Below are 19,260 nucleotides of genomic sequence, written 5' to 3' on the forward strand. Positions count from 1 at the left end.
GCCGCCGCGGGCCGAGGGGCCCGGCGCGCCAGCCAATCGGCGCCTCGCTCCGATGGCCACGCCCACCGCGCCCTGGCACGTCAGGTCCGGCCCTGGCGCCCCAGCCAATCGGCGCCTCCCTCCGGGTGGCTCCACCCACCGCGCCCACGCACGTCAAGTCCGGAACCCGGCGCGCCGGCTGCTGGGTTTTGATTGGCTGGGACGGGCGGCCCGGAGCCCGGCGAAGCCCGTGATCTTGCACTCAGGGGCAGCGGCCAGAAGCCGGCGGGACTGGACGGGGCAGTGAGTCTCGGTGAGTGAGGCGTGGGCCGGGCGGAGGCGAGGGCCGCGGGGCGGAGGACGCGGGGCGGAGGGGCCGCGGGAGGGCTGGAGGCCGGGGCTGCACGCCGTGGGACCTGCGGGGCCGGAGGAACGGGAGCCGCGGACATCGCAGCGAGGAGAGCCGCGACTGGGCGCGCGCCGAAGGCGGGGATCCCGGGAGCGCGAGCGACCCGGCCGCACGGTCCGGCCAAGGTCACGGAGGGGAGGGGAGGGCAGCGCTCCGGCTCCCCGGCCTGGCCTTCCCCGAGCGCCGTCCCGGGCGGGCGCCGACCTCAGGCGACCCCGTGTCGCTGGCCGGAGGGGGAAGGTGCGTTGCGGACGCCCCGGCCGGGGAACGGGGCTTAGGAGAGCGCGGCTGGATTGAGACTTCGGCGGCCCAGGGCGGGCCGTCCGCGATCCTCGGCCGCCCCGGGTGGAAAGCGGCCTTCTCTCGGAGGGGTGATCCCCGGGGACTCTGCTTCCGGAGGTACCGCGGCGCCCCGCGGCTTCGGTTCGGATGCACGACCTGACACAGGTTCAGGTGGATCCGGTGCTCGGAGGGTGCGGGCGCCCGCTTCCCTTCTGTGCCCCGCTGTGACCTGAAAGGGCTTCTCCATATACACACCCCTGGCCATTTGGATCACAGCGGACTGATGCAAAATCAGAATCTGAAAGAAAGCACTGTTTTAGATAACACTACCCGGGACCAAAGGGCCCTACCGAGAAGGAACTCCAGCCCAGCTGTGTTCTCTACCTCTCACAGGTTGCCATGGCTTCGGAAAGGGCTGTCACACCTGACCTTACAGAACAGTGTGTGCTCGGCCAACTAAGTTTGAGTATCTGGCTGATGGTGACTTAAAAATATGTTCTACTTTCTGACAGATATACATCAGTCGTTGGGTGAGTGAGATAATAAAAGAAAATCTAGTGGGAAAAGCTTTCCGAATCAATTGTTAGATAATTTAACTGAAGAAAGAGGAGTCCATTTAGCTTTAGTATTTGTGCACAGTTTTTACAGTTCAAAGACAGTATTCGTAACAGGGTTCTGTTAGGAATGAATTTTTATATTCTCAGTTTCAATTTTGCACCCGTAACATAAGTGTTCACTTAATAGTAAATATATTATCCACCAAAAAACCTGTGGACTGAATATAGGGAGAGCCAGATTCTAATCCTGCCCTTCCAGAGCTGTTCCTGGTGTGGAACAATTCACATGACCCTTCAAACCCATTTCTCCACCTGTAAAATAAGTATGTTGGCCAGGCGGCAGTGGCTCACTCCTTTAATCCCAGCACTTGGGAGGCAGAGGCAGGCAGATCTCAGAGTTTGAGGCCAGCCTGGTCTATAGAGTGAGTTCCAGGATAGCCAAGTCTACACAAAGAAATCCTGTCTCAAAAAACCAGATAGATAGATAGATGGATGGATGATAAATCATCTGATTTTTTTTCCCCCCAAGACAGGGTTTCTCTGTGTAGCCTTGGCTGTCCAGCACTTGCTTTGTAGCCCAGGCTGGCCTGGAACTCAGAGATCCCCCTCCCTCTGCCTCTCTGAGCGCTGGGATCATAGGCCTGGCCCACCACTGCCCAGCTAGAAAGTATTTTTTGTTTAGTGCTAATTACATTAGAGTTGCATCATCTTTAAGATGGTAACAAGGTCTGATTTGAATCTAGAATGACAGTTCCAGTCTGTGTTGGTTTTAAGCATTCATGTTTCATTGATTGTGTTCTGAAATTCCTCTGTCAGAGACAGATTGGCATTAGTTGTTTCTTTGTTTTCTCTTTCTTCCATCCTTTATTTTTTAGGAAAGGTCTTGCTGTGTAGCCCAGGCTAGATTTGAACTTGAGGTCTCCTGCCTTGCTTAGTTGCGTGTTGAGATTACATCCAGATGCCACCAGACCCAACTCCTCTCTGTTACCTCTCCTTTCTGTGGTCCTTCATGGTAGCCAGCTGCATTTACAATTGTTACAGGCCTATACTAATGCATGGGGCAAGTGCCTCTGTTGGCTGAGTCATGTAATGATATTTCCAGCGACGTGGCTTGCTTTGAGCTCCAGACTGCCAGGCATCCACTGGGTTGTGCCTCGTGGGCATCTTTTGTGAGTTTGATTTCATTATTTTCCTTGTTCTCTTGAGACAGGGTCTTGCAGCTGGTGCTCATGACCTCTGAGACACCTCTCCAGCCCCTGGTTTATATTTTTGAGATACTATGTAGCTCTGGCTGTCAGAGATCCACCTGTTTCGGCCTCCTGGGTGCTGGGATTAAAGTCCATCCCACCCAGCCACACAGGGATATAGATTGTAGTCTGATAACCTTGTCACTTACAGTTTCAGGGAACCTAGATCTACTCAGGCTATATTTTGTTCTCACAGATTCAGTTTAAGATAATGAAGGGAAATCGACACTGAGGTGAATACAGCTCAACGGTCCATCCGAGACTCAGCTCTGACGCCCTGGCTTCAGGGAATCAAACAAGTGTCTGTGTCATTGCGAAGTGCAGGGTTCTGTAGGAGTGCATAAGCAAAGTTCTTAAAAAACAAACCGGAGACAGCCTTCCAGAGGAGGCAGTTCAGGTGCAAGCCCGTGACAGTGAGCGTTACCTGGGAAATTTTGTGAAGTAGACCGAAGAGGCAACGGTGACAGAATAGTCAGCTCTGCAAGTGCTCGGAAGAATCCAGGACCGAAAAGACGGGCGCTGGAGTAGAGGGAGCCAGAACGGGGGTTTGTGATAGACAGCATACCCCTGAGACACTTGCAGACACGGGAGAAGGAGGTAATGACTCCACAGCCCTCTGTGCAGCAGGCTAGCACCGCACCCACCCACCCCACCTCGCAGAGCCCACCCACGCAGCTCTTGCAGCCTTGGTATTCATGAAACCTCAAACCTTCCAGCGAAGATATTCTTCTGTGGTTCAGTGTGGATTATACTGTGGCCAGTTGAGTGCATTCTGTCCACTCCCCCTGAGCTCTGAGCCGCCAGGTATTTCCGTGTTTGTTTTTGGATTTCTGTGTGCTTGTTTTTTTCTTGGAGTCAGGATAGCCTATAGTCTATAGCCTATTTGGAAATTTTAGTGGATTTGTTTTGCTTTCTTTGAGGTGGGGTCTCTTTGTAGTCCAGACTGGCCTGGAACTCAAGTTCCTCCTGGTTCAGACTCTGAGTGCTAGTATTACAGCTGTGTGCACCACGCCTGTCAGTATTTGCCTTATTTTTGCAAATGTAAGGAGCATCCTGAACCTTGAGCTTACTGAGCTTTGTGTAACAAAAGCTTATGATTTATTGTGTTAGGAAGTAATGGAGTACAAAAAAAAACGATGAAAAGAAAAGACCGTTCTAATCTGAATGTTCTAGCCAGCTAGTTTTCTTTTCGGGTAGATGGCTGTGTTGATCCCTTGGGGAGTCTAGGGCTTGGAGAGATGAGCTCACTTTTCAAACTAAAAATTCCCCCAGGAGAGTAGGCTTTTCTTTGAGCACCTTTGTTGCCATCAGCCCCTTGACTAGCCATCTTGTTCTTTTCCCACTGAAGGGCGTATGCTCACAGGAGGAGTCCAGGATTGTGGTGGTAATGCGTGGGCAGCAGTTGCTACCAATTGGAGATTGGTGTTCTGCTCTATTTGCCTTCTTTATCAGGATTACAGTTCAAAGGTGTTGATTAATGAAATCCACAATAGGGGGCTGGAGACATGGCTCAGAGGTTAGAGCACTGGCTGTGAGCCATCTATAGTGAGATCTGGTGCCCTCTTCTGGCATGCTGGTGTACATGCAGACAGAACACTGTATATGTAATAAATCTTTAAAAAAAAAGAAATATACAATAAATATGAAATGGGTTTGGTATTCCTGCATTGTGATGATTTTTGTGGACTCACTATGTGAGAAGTGATTAGAGAGAGAGCCTTTGCTCTCTGTGATGGTGGAAGTGAATTTTTTTTTTTTTTTAAGACAGGGCTTCTCTGTGTAGCCCTTGCTGTCCTGGACTCAACTTTGTAGACCAGGCTGGCCTCGAACTCACAGAGATCTGCCTGCCCCTGCCTCCCTGAGTGCTGGGATCACAGAAGATAGAGTTTTAAAGAGGAAGCCTGGGCAGCGTTAGGAAGGTAGAGGAATGCGGATCAGATGTCCAGAGAGAAGGCCCTGAATGAGTTGTTTTGTGTTGCAGTGATGTTAACAATTAAAAAGAGGAAAAAAGAAAAGAAACAGCAGCATGGCGCACAGCCTTTAATCCCAGCACTCAGAAGGCAGAGGCAGGCAGATCTCTGAGTTTGAAGCCAGCCTGGTCTACAGAGTGAGTTCTAGGACAGTTCTCTACAGCTATGTAGAGAGACCCTATCTCACAACAAAACAAGAAAACCCCAAAAGCTATGCAATTGAACATGAAAGCTTGTCTACAAGTAGCTATTTTTAGCAGCATTAAAATTATTTTTGTCTCCAAAGGAAGTAAAAAATAGATTTGGATATAACTGCAGTCTTTCTAAGAGGCAATAACTGTTAATCAATGTAACTGACAGGGATGAAAACAAACCAGGTAGCATGGTGGAGCTAAGTCAGCAGTTCAGAGCATAAAAATCAAAGCAAACAAACCAACTTAGAGGTCCTAGTGAGGCCTGGTGGTAAAAGCATCTGGTGCTCTTGCAGAGGTCCGCGGTCCATTTCCAGGACTCAACCCAGCCGCAGCTCCAGCTCCCTGGACCCGAGGCCTGGCCTCCTGGGGCACCTGCAAGCAGATACACAGACGAGCAGACACACACCCACACGCTCTTTTAAAAGGAGGCTGCTTTCCACAATATGTTAAAGAAAAATTGTTATATGGGAGAAAAGGCAAACGATGGAAGAATAAATGTATACAGTCCTTTAACTGTGAAAATAGAATTCTAAAATTGTTTTTCAAGTTCACAGAAAATAGATGTAGGTGTAGTAGGTCATGTCAGCATTGAATATTATTCTAGATGCTTTTGATTACACAACTGTAAACATCTTTTTCTCCTTCAGGAAGACCCTTCAAGAAATCACAATGTCGACCAACACAGACCTTTCACTTTCTTCATACGATGAAGGCCAGGGGTCCAAGTTTATTCGGAAAGCTAAAGAGACACCGTTTGTCCCCATTGGTGAGTTGGCTGGTGCTCTGATAACCAGTGTGTGGGAAGCTTGGGCCAGCGCAAGCACGGTAAATTTGTCTATTGAATAGATCCTAAAATACCTTTTTAAAAGTTGTGTTGAAGTGTTATAAGATCAGCATCGTATAAATGTCATCACAAAAGCGTTCTGTCTTGGTCCTTCCCCCATGCATCTAACATAGTTATAAATATGTGTTTTTCAGGAATGGCAGGATTTGCAGCAATTGTTGCATTTGGGTTATACAAACTGAAGAGCAGGGGAAATACGAAGATGTCCATTCACTTGATTCACATGCGCGTGGCTGCCCAGGGCTTTGTCGTGGGGGCCATGACTCTTGGTAGGTGCCGATGGGACGTTTTCAGAGCAAATAAATTCTTTTTGCTGATCTTGAAGCCATCTGAAAATCCCTTCGCATTTTTTTGTGAAGGAATAATTAGTTAATTAGAGCAGTGACAAAGTTTTATCTCCTGTTATAGATAAATCCTTATTCTGTAACTCTTTAGTGTCATTGATCAAATCCTGAGCATAGGTTGACAGGAACGGTTTTTTGAGAAGGATATGGTTGTTGTGTTGAACTTGGGAAGGTAGGAAAGATTCTAAAGTGTACCTGCTTTTACTGGCGTCACCATATACCGATATCATCTGGTGTTGTGTAGTAGCTGTTTTTAAAATTGTGTGAATTGTGAGCTGCTGACGCTAGCCCTCACGGTTGGCAGCTTGTGGCTGTGCTGTGGAGTGTGCTTTCTGAGTGCTGAAGGGGGGTTTAATGCTCTTCTCCTTTTTCCTTAGGTATGGCCTATTCCATGTATCAAGAATTCTGGGCCAAGCGCAAGCCTTAGAAGAAGAGCCGCTGCCTTGGTCTGGGAAGTGCTTGCTTAGGTAGACGTCTCATATTGAGGTTCCATGTTTGTGTCTATAATAAATAACGTGTGGGTTAGAGATAACCGGTATGAATGTCAGCGTACTTTCTTGCCAGCCTGGTTTGCCTGGTGACCAAACTGTCAATGACTCGTTAAATAACTTGGTCACTCAGGGGAGTCGGTTGACACAAGAGAGGCCTGTCACCTGAACGGGGTTGGTGACAGTGCTTCCCTTACACACTTATGATGAAAGTCACCGGAAGGGGGGGCAGAGAGTCCAGACACAGCGCTGCAGCGCAGGCGGGCTTTGGAAGGGGGGCAGGGAGGAATCCCCTTTGCCCCAGATCATTCCTTTGTCTGTGGTCTGGCTTCAGACTTCTGAAAATGCTTCCCAAAGAGTACATGAAATATAACTAACTTATAAAGGCTGTCACTGAGTGGGAAGGACAGGGAGAGGCGCGCACGCGCGCGCGTGCGTGCGCGCGCGCGCGTGCGCAACCTGGAAAGCTGATAGAGCTTGGGAAGAGCAGTGTCTGTTAGTCACACTTACAAACAGTAATTGTGGGCTCCACGTTGGCTTTTTTTTATAACTGCAAAGTTATATTTTTGCTGCTTTGTAATAGGATAGTTCTTAAATGCCATCTTGAGATAGAGGTGTTTTTCTTCTTTTTTGTGGTGCTGGGCATTCAATGCAGGGTCCCACAGAGGCTGGGCCTGAGCTGCGCCACTGAGCTGCACCCCAGCAGAAATGGCTGCTGTAAGTGGAACACACAGATAAAGGGCCTGGCTTCCCATAGGCCGAGTGCCCACCTTCTCTGTAGGAAGCATGGATGTTAGGGTGCCGAAGCTGAGAGGTGAGAGGTGGGCTGCGTTTTCAAAGCTTTCCACACAAACTTGGATATACAGAATGCTTAGTGCACTGTCAAATTCCCATCAGCCTGAACTTACATTCCATAGTGACACCATGGCATATGTACTGACATTAAATTATGTGAACGCATCAGATGTCTTGTGTTTATTTCAGCATTGAGCAGCACAAAGATTAGAAACAGATAGCGTGTTTGTACCCATGCTGGGAGACAGTTAACGGCCATGTACAGCCAGGCGTGACTGCTGGCATCTGTTGGGTACTTACCATGTGCTCCACATTGCTCTGAGAAATGTGTTATGTGTTTTCAATTGCATGTAGGTGTGCATATGACGTGGGTATGTGCATGGGGGTGGGGGGGGCGCTGCAGGTGTCCTTGGGATTGAGGATCCTTGTAGCTGGAACTACAGGCAGTTTCTGGGAACTGAGCCTGGTTCTGTGCAGGAGCAATTCTTACTGTTAACCAGCGAGCCCCCTCCCTGTTTATCACTTCTGTTTGTGTGTGCAGCAGTCACAGAAGAGTTTGGAGGCGTCTGCTCTCCTACCTTGTAGGTCCTGCTGAGCCATCCTGCTGGTCCCTGATTCCAGCGTGCAGTAATGATGTAGGAGGTGGGACACCCCACAGACAGGCCCGGTCACGTGGTGGAGCCTTGGCCTGGGAGGCAGGCAGCGTCTCAGCAGCCCACATCCTTGCACCAGGCCACCTGTAGGACTGGCCTCAAGGCTTGGCTTTGTAAGTTTTAGTGCAGAGTGGATGGAATTGCCCCTTGGAAGAGTACCAGGAAAGGTCACTGGCCTGCTGGGTGCCAGCAGGGTTACAGACTTGCTGTATAGCCTGGGTGCGGGAGTGGCAGTAGTGACTGTGTTTGATAGAGGTAGGCAGGAGGCTCCATGGCCCGGCTGGGACGTGCTGTGGAGCAGCTGCTGCGGGGGCACATTTGAGAGTGTGCGCCATTGATGGTGGTGTGCATCTTGAGGATTGGTTACTGGGTGGCCCTGCACTCAGGGTTCGGCCACTCTGAGCTACATAGCCATGTCTTCCTCATCTGACTGGGTGCTGTCTGGACTAGAGAAAATAGAGGGAAAGGGGCTTCGGCCATGCTTAACTGACTCTGCATGGCAGCTGCCGTTAAGGTTGTACTGAGGAAGGCGTAAGTGATTACAGCAGAACACGGCTGCCAGCAGAGGAAGCCACAGGGGCGTCTGGCTGGGACAAAGCCCGGGGTTGGGATTGAAAAGGTTTCCCCAAGGAAAGCAGCATTCTGCTTCAGCCTTTCTTGGCATTTTCATTCCAGTGTGGAGTGACTGTTTCAGGCCCTTCTTCCTGCTCTCCTGGCAGGGCGTGACGGTCTCTTCAGAGCGCTTGGCATCGATCCCTGCTCCGTTAACGCCTGCTGACTCCATTAGAGTATGGGGGGGTCAGGGTATTGCATCTCTGCCCATGAGTTCCACATCCACGGATTCATCCAGCCGCAGATCTGAAATACTTGTGTCAGCACTGAGCAGGTGTGGACTTCCTTTTCCTGTGGGGGCTCCTAAGGGTGTGGTTCACACGCTTTCCCAGCATCATGTTGCGCTAGGCAGTGTTGAGACATGGAGAAACGTGAAGAATGGGGATGTGCCCTGCTCACGAGCAAACCCTCACTGCTTTCTATAGGCTGTCTGGGTACTCACCAGGGGTAGTGGGGGGCACAGACGACAGGGACTGAGCAGCAACATCTACTGTCCAAAGTTGGATCTGACCACATTTACGAGCTGTGGAATGCGTCAGAAAGTTAGAGAGGCCCAGATGCTCCGTGACCACAGTGGTCATGAAACCAAAGCTCCTGTCCCACAGATGTCCAGAGACCCCAGGATCCACAGCTAAGTTCCCTCCCTAAGTAGCTGCAGCTTAGGGTTGAGCCCATCCCCACATAACCCCTCAACACTGCAAGGCCAAACCGAAGCCAAGCGAGCATGAAGTAAAAGGTGCCATGTATCAGGCAGAACTGCCAGGAACTGTGCACTCCATCCTGTTCAGAGCTCTTCTGGTTTACAGAAGGAGCCCGGCCGTTAGAGGGAGTGCCACAGTGAAGGACTGACCTGGGTAGTTCAGGAAGAACCAGCACTACGCGCGTGCCTGCTCAGGCTCAAGAAGCCTCCTGCGTTGGCAGGACAGAGGAGGAAAATTATGTGGGTCAAGCTGAGGCAGTTGTTCTCCTCACGGGAAGCCAGTAGCAGGTTCTCTAGCATTGTAGGCCTGGATGTCTACCTTACTGGTTTGTATTTCTCTCAGTGCTTTCCACCGCCTGCCCATGCTCGGGATCTTAGAAGTATCTTTCCTTCCTCCTTTTCTTTAGTAGGCCAGTCACCAAGCGCTGTCAGCTTGACCCGCATCTGTCTCGCCCCTCTCCCTGTTTCTGTCGCCTCATGCTAGTGAAGCTTTGTCTCCTGGCCTCTCTAAGGAGGATGCTGAATTGGTGCACACACAAACTGTTGACCCTGTAAGTAATGTCAGGTGCTAACAGGGTATGAGGCACTGTGGGCCAAGGCCCCAGGACAAACTGGAACTTGCTGGGACTAGGTGGCCTCCCTGAGTGGCTCAGTGGTAAAGCACTTGCCCAGCAGACTTGAAGTCCTGGGTTCAGTGCCCAGCACCAGAAAGAAGAGAAAACACTAAAAAACATTACATGACAAAAACCTATGACGTGCTGAGAATGAAACAGAGAAGTCTGGGGAGAAAAGCACAGTGTTCCCAGTCTTGTCCACAGTGCTAATGGCTTGGTGCAGGGCGGGGTCCATCTCATACATCTGGGGTCACTTGGAGCAGAGAACAGTTTCCTGAGTTGGCAGCATAGGCTGAGATGCCTATATACACAAATACACCGTAGACGTGAGCTCCGTTGGTAGAGTCAGACCCACCTGGAGCCAACCAAGAACCACGTAAACAATGTTCCAGGATCTGCAGGGAAAGGGACCAGCAAAATCCTGTCCATCACTGGCTGAAGAAGCGGGACTAACGTCAAAAACCCTCGAAAGTGAAGAAACTGAACTGTTTAATGCTCCGGCGCTCCTGAGCAGGGAGTCAGTGAGGCTTAACCCTGGGCTGAGCTGGGCTGTGGTGGCACACACCTTTAGTCCTGAGTTCCAGGACTACACAGAGAAGCCCCTGCCCAACTCCCATTCTGAGACAGGAGAGCTAGGTCTGCAGTACTATTGAAACGCAAAGTATGCATTAGAGAGCTCTTCGACAGCCTGTCGGGTTGTCATAACAATGGAAGCACTGCAGTTTAGGAAGAAAAGTAAGAAACCTGAGAGCCAGTTCAGTGATTAAGAGCATTGGCTGTTCTTCTGGAGGACAGAATTTCCAGGTTCAATTCTAAGCACCCATATGGCAGCTCAGAACCATCTATCTTACCAGTTCCAAGGGACCCAGTGACCTCTTCTGGCCTCCTTGGCAACAGGCACACGTGGTAAACAGACACGTACACAGGGAAACACAAAAGTTAATTTTTAAAAAAGAACATACAAGACAAACATACTAAAATCAGTACACCTAAAGAAGCTAAGCAAGAAGGAGGATCCTGGGAAAGATGATCAACCCGCACTCAGGCAACCAGGACGGACATTGAAAGAAGGAGAAAACGGAACAGGACAGGAGCCTACCACAAAGGGCCTCTGAAAGACTCTACCCAGCAGGGTATTAATCAGATGCTGAGACTCATAACCAAACTTTGGACAGAGTGCAGGGAATCTTAGGAAAGAAGGGAGAGTTAGAAAGAGCTGGAGGGGACTGGAGCTCCACAAGGAGAGCAACAGAACCAAAAAATCTGGGCACAGGGGTCTTTTCTGAGGCTGATATTCCAACCAAGGTCCATTAATGGAGATAACCTAGAACCCCTGCTCAGATGTAGCCCATGGCAGCTCGGTGTCCAAGTGGGTTTCCTAGTAGGAGAACAGGGTCTCTGACATGAACTCAGTGGCTGGCTCTCTGATCACCTCCCCCTGAGGGGGAGCAGCCTTACCAGGCCACAGAGGAAGACAATGCAGCCAGTCCTGATGAGACCTGATAGGCCAGAGTCAGAGGGAAGGGGAGGAGGACCTCACATATCAGTGGACTTGGGGAGGGGAATGGGAGGAGATGAGGGAGGGTGGGTGGGATTGGGAGGGGCTGAGGGAGGGGCTACAGCTGGAATACAAAGTGAGTAAGCTGTAATTCATAAAAGAATAAATTTAAAAAGACAAAGGGAGTGTGGCTTGGCTTGTATCAGAGTCATGCTGTTCAATTCCTCATTGAGTAGAATGACTTCATGCTTATGTGCAGGAGGAATAGAATTTCAGTGAGGGGAGGCCACTTGATGACCCTTATATCTTCAAGATACACACATGGGCTGGGACAATGGCTCAGGGTTACCTTGCAAACCTGAAGACCTCCATGTAGAAAAAGACAAGTGTGCCCAGGCGGCGGTGGCACATCCTTGTAATCCCAGCACTCAGGGAGGCAGAGGCAGGTGGATCTTTTGTGAGTTTGAAGCCAGCCTGGTCTACAAAGGAAGTCCAGGACAGCCAAGGCTACACAGAGAAACCTTGTCTCAAAAAAACCAAATAATAATTTTTTAAGACAAAAGCCCACAGGCCAGCCTGGTCCAATCTTACTGAAGCTTGTAGAGAAAATTTAATTCAGAACATGGCTACTGTGGCAGGAGAGCTCATCCAAAGACCGTCTAGGTTGTGTGATCTGGCTAGAATATGAGCTAGCCTTTAATTCAGGAGACAGAGGCAAGAGATCTGAGTTTAAGGCCTGGTGTCAAGCAGGTTTCAGGTAAAGATAAGCTTAGGTCCAGGCATGATGGTTACACACCTTTAATCCCAAGCAATGAAGGTAAAGTTAGTTTGTAGAAGGAAGCACCCGTGTTTGAAAGTGATGTCTAATTGAGGGGCAGAAAAGGTGACAAATCAGAAAGATTTAACAGAATAGGATACACCCAACTCATGAAGAGAGGAAAGGGAAGCTACTTAAGAGGTAATGCAGAGAGAGAGAGATGGGGGGGGGTTTTACTGGGACATAATAGCAGGTTGCAGAGAAAGACACAAGTAAAGACAGAAGGAGGCAGAGAATGAGAATGAGCTGGGAGATTAGAGCAGATTGCTGGAGTTAGGTTGAGGCCAAGCAGAGCAATGCAGTCAGAAGAGGCAGAGAGAGAAGCCAGATTCAGTCAATCAGCTGGGAGAGGAGTTTGAACCACAACAGCCGAGTTGAACCAGCCAGCCCAGAGCTCAGAAAGAACAAGACAGGGTGAGCTTACTCAGCAGTGAGTCCCAGAGGCTGGAAACGTTCTAGGCCTCGGTTAGATTGTAGGGAGGCTGGAAGCGTCCAGGACTAGGCCCAGGTCAGCAGAAGGAGGCAGCAGGCTCCAAGAGGACAACTGAGGCAGGAGAGTCAAAGTTGCTTTCACAGAAGCTCTCTTCCCAGGTGAGTACAAACTGACCATCACATCCTGTCTCAAAAGCCGGGTGAATGCGGGGCTGGGAAGAAGGCTTTGTGGTCAAGAGCACTGGCTGTTCTTTCAGAGGACCCAGGTTCAATTCCCAGGACCCACATGGCAGCTCACAACTGTCTGTACTCCTAGAAATGACACCATCACATCGACATCATGCAGGCACAACACCAATGCACATAAAATAAAACATTGTAAAAAAGTGCATGAATGGATTCTGAGGAGAGACCCCAACGGTACTATACATGAGAAAGTGCTGGACTGCAGCCAGATCTTGGGGCCCAGAATTTAGCATTTGTAGACACAGCACCAGACCAACGCCCAACATTCACCCGTTCTGTCTAAAAAGAAAGGCTCTTTTTCTTATAATAAATTACATACAGTAAGAAAAATTATGAAAACTATCCTATGATAATTACATTCACAATGTCCAGTCCTTTTCTCTTTGGTAATTTAGGAGAACCCGCTATCCTATCTTGGTGAGTTCAGAGTGGTGGACCCAGATCGTTTCCTATCATAGCTTGCAATTAACAACTTAAAAGTTCTACTTAGACCTAAAAATATCTTCTCCAAGCATTTTTTAACCCCAAACAACTGAAGTTTAATTGTGGGACTGTAACTATCTAGTCTTCAGCCCCATCAGAGAGAGACCTGAGGAGGAACAAGCCTTACCTGAGTTTGTAGGAAGTGCAGAGCGAGCAGCTTCCAAAATGAGAGAAGACAGAGGCCGCCAGCTACCTGGACAGCCACCCACGTGCCTCAGCAGCTGTCGGAGCATCATAGCCAGCCTTCTGATGTACTTTTCTGTGAAGCAAGAATCATGAAGGACTAGCCTGCCTTGTCCTTGCAAAGCTCAGCAGCTGACTTCCTGTGTAGTTTTGGACAGCAGCTAAAGCAAGGCAGGTTCTTGCTCAGTAGCAGCCTGCCACTTTGAAGCAAACTAAATGAGATTCTTCGATGCTCTTCTTCTTTGAGGTAGGCTGGATGGTGCTGCCAGGAGCTGACATGCCTCACTGTCAAAAGACTCCTTAAAATAATAAAAACATCTTTAAATGCTATATTCTGTAGGTCTCTGAGGTTTTTGAAGACCATCTATTTATCCATAATATATCTGAACAGGCAAACATTGCTCGTTTCTAGCTTTCTAATATCTGTTCAACCAAGGGAGCATATTTCTGTAGTAAACTAGACCTGACATGAGCATGAGTTTGATTGTCTGACTGTTAATTTGCACTATGCTTAATTATCCTAAGCACTTTGTGACAGCAGCTGTTAAGAGGACTGCCAAAACTTCAGGTCGCATCTTTAAATGATGTGCACAGGCACAGCACCTTATACAAGAGTTGAAACACACGTGCATTACGTGTGTCAAAACAACTTTAAATTTGTATCAATACACAGCAATCTAAACCAAAAATAAACCTCTAATTTGTATCAATATACAGTAACCCATATCAATGCAAAAATATTTGAGAATAGTAACAGCTCTACAGTTTAAGAGCAGATTCCAAAGCTGGTGGTTGTGCACATCTGTAATCCCAGCACTCAGGAGGCAGAGGCAGGTGGATCTCTGTGAGTTCAAGACCAGCCTGGTCTACAGAGTGAGTTCAGGACAGCCAGGGCTACACAGAGAAACCCTGTCTCAAAATAAAACAAAACAAAAAGTAGATTCCATAATCTACCCTTTTGGCCTCTTATTCCTCTGTTGTTTCTCTATACCATCCCTCTTCTTCCTTTTTTCTCTGTTCCCTCTTCCCCTCTACATTACATATGAGGGAAAAAAGGATAAACCGAAGTCGCTTGCTTTTTGGGTATTTGTTATTAATTTCTCCAAGAAAAAATTACTTCAAACTCTTTGCCAGTGTTCATTTTCTGCCCATAATGACATAATCTCTGCATTAGCAAAAGGTGCCACAATTTCTGCTGGCTCTATTCCTGTTAATTGATTAAGTCTCATTTTTCCTTTCAGAATCAATTCAGAGACCTTTTCTATATAGGTTTTAAATTTTTTTACTCTGTGTGCTAAAAATATCTATTCTAGTTCCTGTGGGAGAATGAGTGAAAAGCAAGATAATTGAAATGCAGGCTATCTCTGGATCAAGAAGATTTATGTGTGCGTCTCCCAGGTTTTTGCTTTTTTCTTTTTTTCACCGGAGTCAATTACTTCCAGCTTCAGCTGACAATTTTCTTGGACTGTTTCAATCCTTGTCACCTTGTAAAGTTTGAAATTAATTACTTTGCTCTTGAGTAATCAATCCAATTATGGACCTTAGCCTATTACTATCTCCCAACGATTTTTGAAAATCATTAAGAGTTTTAATTGGCCTCTCCTGTGGTTGAATTTCCTGAAGACTGATCTTATATCCTAGATAACTGATAGAGTCTCCTCTTTGCATTTTTTCAGGAGCAATTTGTAGTCCCCAGCAAGGCAAAAAGAAATTTGCTTCCTCACACATATTTTCTAAGGTATCTCTGTTAGAATCAGACAGCAAAATATCATCCATATAATGGTAAATTATAACTGAGAAATTGCTTCTGAGTTATTTCTAACGGCTGTTTTACAAAATACTGACACATGAAGGACTATTCACCACTCCTTGTGGCAAGACTCCAATGGTCCCCCTTGGCTGGCATAGAGTGGTTAAATGTGGGCACCAGGAAAGCAGATTATCCACCATCTTGCTCTTGTGAAGAAACTGTGAAAAAGCAATCTTTTAAATCGATCGCTGTGATAGGCCATTCCTTAGGGACAAGGAAGGCAGTGGGATTCCAGGTTGTAAGAGCCCATTGGCTGAACAACTTTATTAATTACGCTTTCATCTGTCAACATCTTCCAGCCCAGTTATCTATCTCCTTTTCTTTGTTCCTGTCTTTGAACCATTTAAAAGAGCATTACATTGATGGGCCTGCTCCTTCCGGGTAGCGTAACTACAGCCGTTTCTGTTGCAGGCCTAACAGCCACCTCACCCCAGCTTGCTGCTGCGTGGAGAAAAGAGTCTGTCGGGGTCGGGTTGATCAGAAACTGTTTGTGTTCAGAATACTCGGTGGCCGTGTTGTTCCCAGAGATTTCCCAACTGTAGCGCCGCTGGCCCTAACCATAAACTTCACTTGGAACCAGTAAAGTCCCGAGTTCAGATCCCAAACTGGCCGCCTCCCTGAGCTCAGAAAATAAAGCTTTCCTTTTAAGGTTCTATATCTGAAGTGAGTTTTCTCTGCTTCAACCCCAAGCCCAACAACATAAGGTCCAAAGCTCTGTTATTGTGTTTCTCATCGTTATGTGCCTTATTTCTTTAAAATTATCAATTTCAAGCTGGGCATGGCGCATGCCTGTAAGCCCAGCACTCAATGAGGCAGAGGCAGGCGGATCTCTGTGAGTTCGAGACCAGCCTGGTCTACAAAGTGAGTCCAGGACAGCCAAGCTACACAGAGAAACCCTGTCTCGAGAAAACAAATAAATAAATTGATAGATGGATAGATAGATTAGATAGTAGATATATAAACATATAAATAAATAGTATATGTGTGTGCTTATTTATTTCCCCTCCTCTGTCTCTTTTCCTCTTTAACCTTAAAACAGTATTTTAACCCCTTCTTACCTAGTTGAGAAGTTTGGTGCGCTTCGGGTTTCTTCCGCGTGTCTCTGTCGCCCTCTGCCGTTCAGCTCAGGACACTGGCGCGGTCAGTTCCTGCCCAGCCTTCAGGTTCTCAGGGCGAGGCGAGCCTGCAGTCTCCGTGTCTGTAGCTGGCCTGCTTGCCAAACGCAGTGCCTCTGAGGTCCTACGGGGTTGCTGTGTCTCAGTGGACACCCATCCCTGCCCTGCGGCAGGCTAGCGGCCGCACGCCCCGGGGAGATTGTTTTCCACGCTGGTCATGCACTGGATTTTCAGAGAAGTGCATGGATCAGGGAGGCCTGAGCTCGGCCTGCATCTGTCAACACAGAGAGCAAAAGGGCTGCAAGGGGAGCCAGCGGCCATACTCACCAGAGTCCCCGGGGCCAGCGAGGCCTCGGTTCACGTTCCCACCTTGCAGCCAGAGGCCAGTCTTGCTGCACCAAGGCGGGGGTTCTCCTCTGGTCCACGGAAACGCGTGTGCCAGTTTAGAGTGTGATCCTTCTCAAGAACCACGCAGCTCTTGGTGTTAGAATTTTGGAACACAACCTGCTCCTGGGTTACCCAGCAACTTATGATGTCATCATGTGTCAACGGCCAGGTGGCCACACCTGGAAGACGTGGTTACCTTGCCCCTTCAAGGGCCAACCCCGACACGTGGTCTCTCTCTCTCTCTCTCTCTCTCGGCACCCCTTTCTCTTTCTTTCTCTCCCCCCACCACGCCTTGTTTCCCACTCCCTCCATACCCTCCTAATAACCTTCCTACATAGGTTGACCAGCCTCATACTTTTTTTTAATAACATTGATGCGTTGGCTAGGATAGGGCTCTCCTAGAAAAGCTAGGACCCCTTTCAGGCTCCGGACAGGATGGTTACAACCGATTTTCTCCGCTCTATGCCCCAAAACTGAGCCCCAGCATACAGCATCAGCTTGCTCCGGTGGGCGGACCCCCTGGGGCCATGGTCCTCCCTGGTTTCCCGGGCTGCTTCCGCTCTCCCCAGGCTTGGGTCCAGCTCCTGCCGCAGTGGCTCCGGCGGTGGAAGGCCAGCCCCGCCCCGGCTTGGACCTCTGTGCTGCCTGCAGCGGCAGTGTTTGGTAAGAGGGTAGGCGCTCTACCCGGGTCCCCTGGGGGGAGGCGAGCCAAAAGGGACCATGGGTTTTCTATTCCGACGCCGAGCCTGGGACATTCACTCCGCACTAAAATCAACTTTAAAGCCTTGGCGTGCTGTTTTGGGTAGGACAGGAACCAGTACAGTCGGGAAACTTTTAAATCTCCCACAGGATTTTAAAATCTCACGAGATTTCTGAAGCCATGTTGGTCTTGGGAGGAAATGGGCGAAACTATAGCTTAACCATTCACTTAACGTGGCGCAGCGCCATCTTGGGTTCGGGCAAAGAGGCCCCGCCTCCCGAGTGCCCTGCCTGGCCGCTGAGTAAGCCATGTGCTTTGCCCCCCCCCAAGCTGCTTTTCGTTTCCCTGGGTGCTTTCTTCTAAGAGGCTTTTCCCAAGCTTTAAAAAAAAATCTTTTCTCCCTGATTTCTATACACTTTACTCTTTACTCTTATATTTTAATTCCTTATCTAATGCTTTATCTAATTTTCTCATTGGGTTTACATTTATAAGTCTTAATCATAATTAACTGTTTATCTTACCTTTTAGACTAGGCCACAATAATGAGCCTTATTTCAAATTGGTATGGATTTCTATAAAAATTCAAAGTTACATTTTACTATCTTATGATTCAACCCTGCTTCAAATAAACTTTATCTAATAATAAAATTTCAAAGTTATAAATATCTATTCAAATTAAGTTGGTTTAAAATATAAGACTGTTACTGTCTCCTACTATGTGTTGCTCAAATATAATTTTAAAATTGCTTTATATTGTTCTGCTCAGGGGTTACGTACAAATTGTTTACCAGTATTCTAAATTAGGATCTATTAATTTATCATACAACTCTTTTTTTAAGATTTATTTATTATGTACACAGTGTTCTGCCTGCATGTGTACCTGTAGGCCAGAAGAGGGCTCCACAGCGGATACAACAAATAAATGTGTTTTGAGTGTTACGCCTGCATGTATTTTTTTCTTTTCTATTATTATTTTTTTTAAATCATTATGTACAGTGTTCTTCCTGCAGGCCGGAAGAGGGCACCAGATGGCATTATAGATGGTTGTGAGCCACCATGTGGTTGCTGGGGATTGAACTCAGGACCTCTGGAGGAGCAGCCAGTGCTCTTCACCTCTGAGCCATCTCCAGCCCCTAGGATCTATTAATTTTAGAAGTATTTGTTTATATTAAAACTGGGTCAATTTGCTTCATCTCTACTATCAAAAGGTTGAAATATGCTTGGTTAATTTTAAAATTGTTTTATACTGTTCTGCTAAAATTGTTGGTTTTAAACTTATAGCTCAGGGGTACAAATTGTTTACCAATATTCTAAATTAAGATGTATTAATTTTAAAAAATATATTTATATTAAAACTGGGTCAATTTACTGTATCTCTGCTATCAAAAGGTTAATATAAGCTTGGTCTTGTTCTCTTAAAGTAATGTTATTAATCTGTAGTATAGCCTTAGACTATTACAAGCTATAAACTTTTATATATTAAATCATACAAAAACTCTTGCACTCTCACTTTAATAAATTATATTCATGACTTTTAAGATTCTAACTTAGCAAAGACAAAACCTAAAGTCCTAATATTTAATGGTTAACAAATGCAAGTTAATAGTCATCTCATAAATACATATTTATAGTCCTCAAGATGCAAACATGGTCTCACTGCAATTTTTAATAAACAGCTGAGAATGGTCCTTGAGTCACCATATAGGAGTTGGTAAAAATAGTGAGCCATCCTGCCTGGCTCTAGACCTTAGGTGCGCTCTGCTGGCATTCCCGCAAAAAAAAAAAAAAAAAGGCAAGAGGTTTGCATAGCCAAAAGTCTGTTCTGCTAGGTGACATTTTCAAATGCAGCCAAGTGGATGCTGGTCCCGCTGCTGACATGCCAAAGCTGGCTGCTGGCAAAC

General features: G+C 47.6%; 1 long non-coding RNA gene across 1 annotated transcript; it reads right to left on the reverse strand.

Moving 5' to 3' along the window:
• Window positions 1-5,130: 5,130 nt before the first annotated feature.
• LOC132654622 (uncharacterized) lies at window positions 5,131-18,572 on the reverse strand. The gene is made up of 7 exons (XR_009592268.1): window positions 17,149-18,572; window positions 16,216-16,546; window positions 13,292-13,646; window positions 12,428-12,747; window positions 10,540-10,574; window positions 8,817-8,897; window positions 5,131-8,718 (listed from the first exon to the last, which is right to left on the reverse strand). It is a non-coding gene; the product is annotated as an uncharacterized LOC132654622 (long non-coding RNA).
• Window positions 18,573-19,260: the final 688 nt, after the last annotated feature.

Source organism: Meriones unguiculatus, chromosome 6 (genome assembly GCF_030254825.1).
Source record: "Meriones unguiculatus strain TT.TT164.6M chromosome 6, Bangor_MerUng_6.1, whole genome shotgun sequence".
Lineage (NCBI taxonomy): Eukaryota > Metazoa > Chordata > Mammalia > Rodentia > Muridae > Meriones > Meriones unguiculatus.